This window comes from Nematolebias whitei, chromosome 1 (genome assembly GCF_014905685.2).
Source record: "Nematolebias whitei isolate Nwh7 chromosome 1, NemWhi1, whole genome shotgun sequence".
In the NCBI taxonomy this organism is placed as follows: Eukaryota; Metazoa; Chordata; class Actinopteri; order Cyprinodontiformes; family Rivulidae; genus Nematolebias; species Nematolebias whitei.
Genome location: NC_056498.1, coordinates 82,345,171 through 82,356,180, shown reverse-complemented (window position 1 = coordinate 82,356,180; position 11,010 = coordinate 82,345,171). Strand labels below are relative to the sequence as shown.

Here is an 11,010-nt window from a genome sequence, read left to right as displayed (position 1 = left end):
TGGCTGGCAAAAGGAAATTGAGCATATAATGAACAGCTGGAAGACCATTTAACACTAATTAGGTCAATTGACAACATGAGTGGGTATAAAAGAGCTTCTCAGAGTGTCAGTGTCTCTCGGAAGCCAAGATGGTAAGAGGATCACCAATTTTACCATTGATGCGCAGAAAGAGTGCAGCAATACCAGAATGGTGTTACCCAGCATAAAATAGCAAAGACTTTTAAGTTATCATCATCAACCGTGCATAACATCATCAAAAGATTCAGAGAATCTGGAACAATCGCTGTGCGTAAGGGTCAAGGCCGTAAAAATCTACTGGATGCTCGTGATCTCCGGGCCCTTAAACGTCACTGCACCTCAAACAGGAATGCCACTGTCAAGAAAATAACAGAATGGGCTCAGGAATACTTCCAGAAAGCATTGTCAGTGAACACAATCCACCGTGCCATCCGCCGTTGCCAGCTGAAACTCTACAGTGCAAAGAGGAAGCCATTTCTAAGCAAGCTCCACAAGCTCAGACGTTTGCACTGGGCCAGGGGTCATTTAAAATGGAATGTGGCAAAATGGAAGACTGTTCTGTGGTCAAATGAGTCACGATTTGAAGTTCTTTATGGAACACTGGGACACCATGTCATCCGGACCAGAGAGGACAAGGATAGCCCAAGTTGTTATCAACGCTCCGTTCAGAAGCCTGCATCACTGATGGTATGGGGTTGCATGAGCACTTGTGGCATGGGCAGCTTGCATGTCTGGAAAGGCACCATTAATGCAGAGAACTATGTTCAGGTTCTAGAACAACATATGCTCTCATCTAGACGTCATCTCTTTCAGGGAAGACCCTGCATTTTTCAACACGATAATGCCAGACCACATTCTGCAGCAATCACAACATCATGGCTACGTAGGAGAAGGATCCGGGTACTGAAATGGCCAGCCTGCAGTCCAGATCTTTCACCTATAGAGAACATTTGGTGCATCATAAAGAGGAAGGTGCGACAAAGAAGGCCCAAGACGATTGAACAGTTAGAGGCTTGTATTAGACATGAATGGGAGAGCATTCCTATTTCTAAACTTGAGAAACTGGTCTCCTCTGTCCCCAGACGTCTGTTGAGTGTTGTAAGAAGAAGGGGGGATGCCACACAGTGGTAAAAATGGACTTGTCCCAACTTTTTGGGGATTTGTTGACGCCATGAAATTTGGAAACAACAGATTTTTCCCTTAAAATGATACATTCTCTCAGTTTAAACTTTTGATCTGTGATTTGTGTTCTATTCTGAATAAAATATTAGATGTTGGCACCTCCACATCATTGCATTCAGTTTTTATTCACAATTTATTTAGTGTCCCAACTGTTTTGGAATCTGGTTCGTATGTAACTGACAAGCTGAAAAGATTAAACAACAATGTAAACAAATCGAACATTTATTTAAAACCATAATTTTATGTTCTTTACTGTATCAAATCTTTTTGCATCATTTTATATTTATACCAAAAATAGGAAAAAAATATAGGAGTGCATAAAATTCTGTAACTTAAATTAGCAGTATTAGGTTAGCTTAGTTGCCTGAAGTTTTCAAAATAAATAAATAAATAAATAAAAAATCTATGAACAAATAATTCATCCATCCATCATCTTTACCCACTTCTTCCTTTTTGAGTCACGGGTATCACTGGTGCCCATGTCAGCCATCACTGTGTGAGAGGCGGGGGACAACAGGACATCACAGACGAATAATTCAAAATATATAAATACAAAAGTAAAAAGACTTCAGCCTACCATAGTACATTAACTTTTAACTCAACATAAAATACAGACTTCACAGTTATTTTTCACCATATTGCTCTAACATTTGTTATATTTTCAAAACTTAAGCTAATATGAAATGTACAGACTTCAGTCTTAACCATATTTTTTTCATTCAACCTTTATTTAAACAGATAAATCACATTGAGCCTAAAAGACTCATTTACAAGTGAGACCTGTTTGGACAGACAAAAAAGTGGTAAAATGGACACATGTAGGAGTTGTTTCATATTTAGTAAATCTTTAACAAAATTTCAAAACCTGTGCAAGTTTGCACAAAAACCTCTTCTGAACTATAATTTATAAACCATCTAAATTGTATCATTTAGAACTGGCTCTAGGTGATGTGTCTCATCTGGTCTCTTCAATCTGTTAAAAAGACAAATTACATTAAGTTTCTTGTATAACTTGTCTATAAGTTTTAGTATAATATGAGAAATAATAGTTACCTTTGAGCTGCAGCTGCATCAGAGCTTCTCCATTTGTTGTTTCATGGTGAAGTTGTGGTGCTGCTTTATCACAAAAAAAAAATCTACATGAAGGAATAACGTACATTGGATCCATCGTATTAAAAACAAAACTAAACCCCTCACCTTCCAATGAGCTGTCTGATCGTAAATCCTTAGTGATATAGCAGGAGATGGAGAAGGAAATCTCCGCAGCCTTTGGAGAAGCCTGGAAGTTTGTTGCAGAGTTCACTGGTCGGCTGCTTCACTTTCAGCTTTTGTGCATTTTGTCGTATTTCCAAAATACTGTACCGCAATTTTATTTTACACTTCTTGTAAACAACCGTGCTCTTGTTAAGCTCCGTCTTCCCCCAGAACATTGTAGGATCTGAAATTATTTTTAAAGACGAAGAGACTGGTTGAATGTCGCTGTCCTCCATGCTAGCAGGCTCCATTCAGATAAAGGGAGCCGGCTAACTAGCTTGCTGTACGGTGGCCTACACGGCTCAATTCTACGGTGGCTGAACGGGGAGTAGGAGCAGAAAAAATATAAAAAATGCGATTTAAAATCGATTTATGGGCCTTTGGAAACGATTCAGAATCGCCAGGACTATGAATATAGATTCTTTAAAAAAATATATATTTTTTTTTTCTTTACCCCTACTGGATAGACTGCGTTCATGTGAACAATTTTCTGTTCGGTTGGATGAATCCACAGACATTTCAGCTGTGGCTCAATTAATTGTTTTGGTGCTCTAGCTCTGGGCATTTTGGAGGACTTCCGGTTTTGCAAGGAGGTGCCAGGCAGGACGATAGGTGAGGACATATAGGGCTGTATACCAGACCGAGGTTCTTTTATAGCACCGACCAAACTGCGTCGGTCGGTGTATGGATTGAAACGTCACTCTTTTTTCAGTGTCAAGTTTCGGTATTGGATGTAACGTGTCACGTGGTTTCAGCACGAAGGCAGGTAAAACGCAGACATATAGCAAATAGACTACATGTTTACACCCAGAGCTGTATACAGCTGCCCTACAGCTTGTATGTCTATGGTGCTGGTTACACCCACAGACAGGGTTCATGTGCGCAGTGCATGTTGTCGAACGGCTTCGACAACACATGTAACTTTCTGCTTACGAGCAGAAAGTTGCTCCATGTTTTTCTGCAAGGATAGAGGACAGCAGCCTCCCATCCTCTTCTCTCAGTGCTAAAGTCAGCCTGTGAGTGTTGAACAGTCTGATTCATTACCTAAACGACCCGACTCCTCTTCATCAAAGAACTCCAAGGACGGAGCTGTGGCTGGGATTTCAGCTGGTAAGTTTACGTTTGTTAACGTTACTGCAGCTTAACACGTACATCGTGGTGAATTAAACTAGAATCCATGTAACTAACTTTAAGATGTTATTGTGTAAATTTATTTTATCTACGTAGCTAGCTAAACTCAGAAGCTAACTAAAGATTGACAGTAATAGATGAAGCTTAGCTTGTAAAAATGTGCTCATCCATCGGATCATCTGCTTGTTTGTTTATGTTCTCCTCAAAGGAGGTTTTGACCCAGATGCGAGGACAGAGACAGACAAAAGAAAAGCAAGGTGGGGGCCACACGACAGTCACAAACTTTGTTGTTAAAGTTTGCTGCATTTTTCTACAGTGGGGGCTCCATGGTGGAGGTAAGTAAAATGTAAAGGATGATGTTGACAGTTAAACTTTTATCTCTCAGCCTAGATGATGTTTTTTGAGCAATAATAACACAACCATGTTAATGTTGATGTTTTGTTCTCGTGTCAATTAGGGAGATGATCAGAGCCCTAAACCCCAGAGAACCACAGAGAAGATTCAGGAAGAGACACAGAGGTGCAGATGTCTGCATCAACCCTAACCTCAGTGAATCCAGTAACCTGCTGGTGGGATGTGAGGGACAATATGTCAGTGCTACCAAACTGGCAACCAGGTATCTGTGTGTGCAACAATCATCATCTACAGCCTCGGAGTGAACATTTTCTACTGCTGGAGACACCATCAGCCAGGAGTGGGCTTGTTTGTGTCCAAAGTAAGCAGACATGTTGATGTTTCTGAAGAAAAACTCTTAAGTGAAAAGGTCCTCAGTGTGTAACAGTGAACATTAGACACTGACGTGTCACTGGTTTGAAACTGGTCTTTTGACCTGGAACTTATTTGTTTATTTCCATCCATCCATCCATTTTCTTCCGCTTATCCGGGGTCGGGTCGCGGGGGTAGCAGCCTAAGTAGGGAGGCCCAGACTTCCCTCTCCCCAGCCACTTGGGCCAGCTCTTCCAGGGGAATCCCGAGGCGTTCCCAGGCCAGCCGAGAAACGTAGTCCCTCCAGCGTGTCCTGGGTCTTCCCCTGGGCCTCCTTCCGGTGGGACGTGTACGGAACACCTCACCAGGGAGGCGTCCAGAAGGCATCCTAAACAGATGCCCAAGCCACCTCAACTGGCTCCTCTCGAAGTGGAGAAGCAGCGGCTCTACTCCGAGTCCCTCCCGGATGATCGAGCTTCTCACCCTGTCTCTAAGGGAGAGCCCAGACACCCTGCGGAGAAAACTCATTTCGGCCGCCTGTATCCGAGATCTCATTCTTTCGGTCACAACCCAAAGCTCATGACCATAGATGAGGGTGGGAACGTAGATCGATCGGTAAATTGAGAGCTTCGACTTTTGACTCAGCTCTCTCTTCACCACGACAGACCTGTACAGCGCCCGCTTCACTGCAGACGCTGCACCTATCCACTTATCGATCTCACGCTCCATTTTTCCCTCATTTGTGAACAAGACCCCAAGATACTTGAACTCCTCCACTTGGGGTAGGACCTCCTCCCTGACCCGGAGAGGGCACTCTACCCTTTTCCGGCTCAAGACCATGGCCTCGGATTTGGAGGAACTGATCTTCATCCCGGCCGCATCGCATTCGGCTGCGAACCGCTCCAGCGAAAGCTGTAGATCACGACCTGATGAAGCCAATAAGACCACATCATCTGCAAAAAGCAGAGACGCAATCCTGAGGCCACCAAAACGGATCCCCTCAACACCTTGGCTGCGCCTAGAAATTCTGTCCATAAAAGTTATGAACAGAATCGGTGACAAAGGGCAACCTTGGCGGAGTCCAACTCTCACCGGGAACAAGCCCGACTTACTGCCGGCGATGCGGACCAGGCTCTGACACCGGTCATACAGGGACCTAACAGCTCGTATCAAAGGGCCTGGTACCCCATACTCCCAGAGTACCCCCCACAGGGCCCCCCGAGGGACGCGGTCGAACGCCTTCTCCAAATCCACAAAGCACATGTAGACTGGTTGGGCAAACTCCCACGCACCCTCCAGGACCCTGCTGAGAGTGTAGAGCTGGTCCAGTGTTCCACGGCCAGGATGAAAAGCGCACTGTTCCTCCTGAATCCGAGGTTCGACTATCCGATGGACCCTCCTCTCCAGAACCCCCGAATAGACCTTACCAGGGAGGCTTAAGAGTGTGATTCCCCTGTAGTTGGAACACACTCTACGGTCCCCCTTTTTGAATAGGGGGACCACCACCCCGGTCTGCCAATCCAGGGGAACTTCCCCCGATGTCCACGCAATATTGCAGAGTCGCGTAAGCCAACACAACCCTACAACATCCAGAGCCTTAAGGAACTCTGGGCGGATCTCATCCACCCCTGGGGCCCTGCCACCGAGGAGCTTTTTAACCACCTCGGTGACCTCAGCACCAGAGATTGGAGGGCCTGACCCAGAGTCCCCAGGCTCCGCTTCCTCAGTGGAAGACGTGCCGGTGGGATTGAGGAGGTCTTCAAAGTATTCCGCCCACCGACCCACAACATCCCGAGTTGAGGTCAGCAGCACACCACTCCCACTATAAACAGTGTTGGTGGCATACCGCTTTCCCCCCCTGAGATGCCGGATGGTGGACCAGAATCGTCTCGAAGCCATGCGGAAGTCGTTCTCCATGGCCTCTCCGAACTCCTCCCATGCCCGAGTTTTTGCCTCAGCAACCACCCGAGCCGCATGTCGCTTGGACTGCCGGTACCCATCAGCTGCTTCCGGGGTCCCACAGGCCAAAAAGGCTCGATAGGACTCCTTCTTCAGTCTGACAGCATCCCTCACCGACGGTGTCCACCATCGGGTTCGAGGGTTGCCGCCGCGACAGGCACCGACAACCTTGCGGCCGCAGCTCTGGTAAGCCGCCTCGACAATAGAGGCACGAAACATGGTCCACTCAGACTCAATGTCCCCCACCTCCCTTGGAACATGTTCAAAGTTCTCCCGGAGGTGGGAGTTGAAACTCTGTCTCACAGGAGACTCTGCCAGACGTTCCCAGCAAACCCTCACAATACGTTTGGGCCTGCCAGGTCTGACCGGCATCCTCCCCCACCATCGGAGCCAACTCACCACCAGGTAGTGATCAGTTGACAGCTCCGCCCCTCTCTTCACCCGAGTGTCCAAGACATGTGGCCGCAGATCAGATGAGACGATGACAAAGTCGATCATCGAACTGCGGCCTAGGGTGTCCTGGTGCCAAGAGCACATATGGACACTCTTATGCTTGAACAAGGTGTTTGTTATTGACAATCCATGACGAGCACAGAAGTCCAACAACAGAACACCACTCTGGTTCAGATCAGGGGGGCCGTTCCTCCCAACCACACCCCTCCAGGTCTCACTGTCATTGCCCACATGAGCATTGAAGTCCCCCAGCAGAACAAGGGAGTCCCCAGAAGGTGCACTTTCCAGTACCCCCTCTAAGGACTCCAGAAAGGGCGGATAATCTGAACTGCCGTTTGGTGCATAAGCACAAACGACAGTCAGAACCCGTCCCCCCACACGTAGGCGGAGGGAGGCCACCCTCTCATTCACCGGGGTGAACCCCAATACACAGGCACCAAGTTGGGGGGCAATTAGTACGCCCACGCCTGCTCGGCGCCTCTCACCAGGGGCAACTCCAGAGTGGAAGAGTGTCCAGCCCCTCTCAAGGAAACTGGTTCCAGAGCCCGAGCCATGCGTAGAGGTGAGTCCGACTATTTCTAGCCGGAACCTCTCAGCCTCACACACCAGCTCAGGCTCCTTCCCCACCAGTGAGGTGACATTCCACGTCCCAATAGCCAGCTTCTGTAGCCGAGGATCAGACCGCCAGGGTCCCCGCCCTCGGCCACCACCCATCCCACATTGCACCCGACCCCTTTGGCCCCTCCCACAGGTGGTGAGCCCATGGGAAGGGGGACCCACGTCTCCTCTTCGGGCTGTGCCCGGCCGAGCTCCATGGGTAAAAGCCCGGCCACCAGGCGCTCGCCCACGTGCCCCACCTCCAGGCCTGGCTCCAGAGTGGGGCCCTGGTGACCCACGTCCGGGCAAGGGAACACTAGGTCCATTTGTGTTTCTCATCATAGGGGTGTGTTTGGGCTGCACTTTGTCTGGTCCCTCACCTAGGACCTGTCTGCCATGGGTGACCCTACTAGGGGCATAAAGCCCCTGACAGCATAGCTCCTAGGATCATTGGGACACTGAAACCCCTCCACCTCGGTAAGGTGGCAGCCCAGGGAAGGGCTGTTTATTTTTATGTAAGAAAACTGCTTGGAATGGAAAAATACCAAAGTTAAAAAATAAAATTCACAATTTGTACTGTAATGTGTAACATAATTTTCTTTTTGTTAGAATTAATATTAATTACACAATTGGTACCGAAAAAAGAACCGTCCAGGAACTGATACCAAAGTGAAGGTACCGACACTGGTACCGATACGTATTTCTTTTAGAAAGGTACTCAGCCCTAAGGACATATTCAAACTTTGAACACTTTAACATTTATGTTCATTGTGTGAATAGGCAAAGTTTTAAAGTGTTTTTTAAAACTTTTAATTCTACAAATATTTACTTGATATTACTACTGCTGTTATGATTTTATTCAGTTTTATGTAAAAAGTTTTCTTTGATAATTTGAAGGTGGCAACATATTAATTATGTTCATTGTGTGAATAGGTAAAGTTTTAAATTGGTTTTTGATCCTGTTAATTTTCTCAAAACTGTAATTTTTGGAAGTTGAAATTAAAAAATTGTTAATTAAGTGTCTTGATTGAAAAATATCCCACGCTTAAACTAGTATATAAATTGTATTAACACTATTAAGAACAGGTCTTAAGTATTTATGTTACAAATATTTCCATAGCATTAATTCAATTCAAAATACTTTATTAATTCCAAAGGGAAATTAAATGTTGTAGGCTAGCTCATCATCCTGGTTTCATTAAGAGTTGTTATAGATGCTGTGGCTGTGGGCAGGAAGGATCTCCCGCAGCAGTCTGTATCACAGTGGGCCTGAAGAAACTGGCTGCAGATGCAGATCAGTCCACCTGGATCCAGCGGGTCTCTCGGTCCTGCTGGGCTGCAGGAGGACCACCTGAATGTTGAGCAGAACTCCTCCCTGAGTGATGATCACTCCTCTCAGCAGCTTGTTGAAAAGGTTCTATGTGAGAACTTCAGCTCCTCCAACTCTTGCACCCAGGAGAACAATTATATTACCACCAGCTTGTGCTACAGACAACAGTGGAAATTGTTCTACTCTGCCCACTTCCACCTGCTCAACTTCCAGATACCCAGTTCTTCCACAAATACAAAAAGCTACAATTACAGACAGAAACCCAGTACCTCCACCTGGTGTGTCCAGCAGAACAACTTACCAGTACAGAAAATTGAGTAGTACAGATAACGGTGGAAACCCCTCTCCTCCGCTCACTTCATTCTGCTCAATTTCCAGATACTCAGTTCTTCCACAAATACCAAAATCAAACAGAGGAGTAAACAGAAATTAAATAGGTATTCCACTAAACCGAAGGACAACGAGTCAAACAGGAAACTGCACCTCTGTCTCGGTCTGGTCTCAGTGCTTTTAACAGCATGGCCGTCATCCCACCAGTTACCAACGCTGATGACAGAAACCCCACTCCTTTGTTCAGTGCTACGCAAAAGACAAATAAAAAACCTCTGCTCTCATAAAACAAAAAACAAGATTGTCGTCAGGGTTTACTCCAGGTGCTCTGGTTTGCCTCACCATTGCAAATTTTTTTTAAGTCGTGTAAAAATGTATGTTAGTTGCGTGTTTGTGTGAGTTGTCCCTGCATTTTACAGAGTGAATGAATGTTTGAATTTAAAAAATGCAGCAGCGTAGTGGTGGTTCAAACTGTCACCTGAAGTCACCGGTCTGTAGTTTGAATTCGTTCCCATGCGTGCGAGGGTTTTCGTTAGGATAATAAATCAAACATGGCTGCTCTCGTCCTGCTGACGTCAATTCACAACAAGAGACGAGCTGGGACTCTAGAGTTACTAGTCAATGTTTTGGACCAACTAAATGCAGTGATTTTTCACAGCAGCATTAACTTATTCTTTTGTTGAAAGACTGTTGTTTTCTAAACCTGAAAAACAATATAAAAAGAACCCAGACCAGCTATTAGCCTTAGCCCAAAGACATGAGCTGGACACCAAACAGGATCTCAAAAGTTGAAGTTGGAAGAGGTCCCAAGTCCCCATAGAATGGTCCTAGATCAAGGTTTAGGTCTTGCCCCTCCAAATAAAAGAGCATAAATTTTCCCTTGATAATAAAAAAATAATCAAAACTAACGTGTTGACTCGTTCCTTCACATAGTCCATGTATTGGTTTTCTCCATGCTCTGTTGTTATCCTCATTAGTGTAGTGGTGAGTATCCCCCGGCTGTCACGCAGGAGACCGGGGTTCGATTCCCCGACCGGGAGAACATCTTTGGGAGCCAAGATGGTGCAGCCAACTTGGGACCAGAAAGTCGCAGGTTCAACTCCCTGCCATGCCTACATACCGTGGTGTCGCTGAGCAAGACACCCAATTGATCCCTGGACAGCTTACATAGTTGCCCACTGCTCCACCTGGGTGTATCTCAGGTGTGATGGGTTAAATGCAGAGAACTAATTTCTTCATTGTATGGGAATAGGCCCGTCGCAATAAACAATAAATCAATTAATCGCATGATAAATTAAAATTATTGACCTCATTTCCATTAATCGACTTCATCGTTTCTTCGTCTTGTCGAAGCTCCAAAATTCACAGTTGAAACTTGTGCCTTCATGTAAAAAGTTGTTTTTCCTCTGCAAAAAGAAGCTGAGAACTTATTTATTGGTTTTTTGTTAAAAGCTTTGTGTGAAAAATGCTCTGCTAAAGAGCTCAAACCACACCGAGCGTCCGCCATTTAGAGAACCGAAAAAAGGAAGGAGCGACAGTCCATGTCATGTCAGGAGGCCTCCCTCCCATTTTTCTTAAAGAGACTCGCTGCTCGCTCCCTCACTATCCATCCTTCAGTTCAAACAGTCTTATACTGCCACCCAGTGGTCAACAAAAGTACTAGACCCAAAACAAATTAACCAACATTTCTTCTTAAATTTGACAATAATTACCAATTATTGTCAAATTTCTAACAATATTATCATTTATCGCAATAATTTCTGAGATGATTAATTGCCCAGCCTATATGGGAACATACAATGATGACAACACCTTTTACTTTACTTTTTATGGCTCATAACTTTGGATAACTATCTGGCGCAACATCTTGCACCTGTCCAGGTGTACCCCGCCTCTCACACAGTGACTACTGGAAATAGATGGCTGGATGGCTGGATGGACAACATCCTTCAAAAATCACCAGATTATCTGTTTAACAGTATGAAACATTTTGCTGATTAACTTTTTGCATCATAAGATATTTATGCTGAAATCATCTTAAAATATGAGGA

The 11,010-nt window shown here is 45.4% G+C and overlaps 1 protein-coding gene across 1 annotated transcript in view; it reads right to left on the bottom strand.

The window, feature by feature from the left end:
- The window catches only part of pcgf6 (polycomb group ring finger 6), a 38,326-nt gene that overhangs the window by 25,853 nt on the left and 1,463 nt on the right, over positions 1–11,010 (bottom strand). The window lies entirely within an intron of this gene.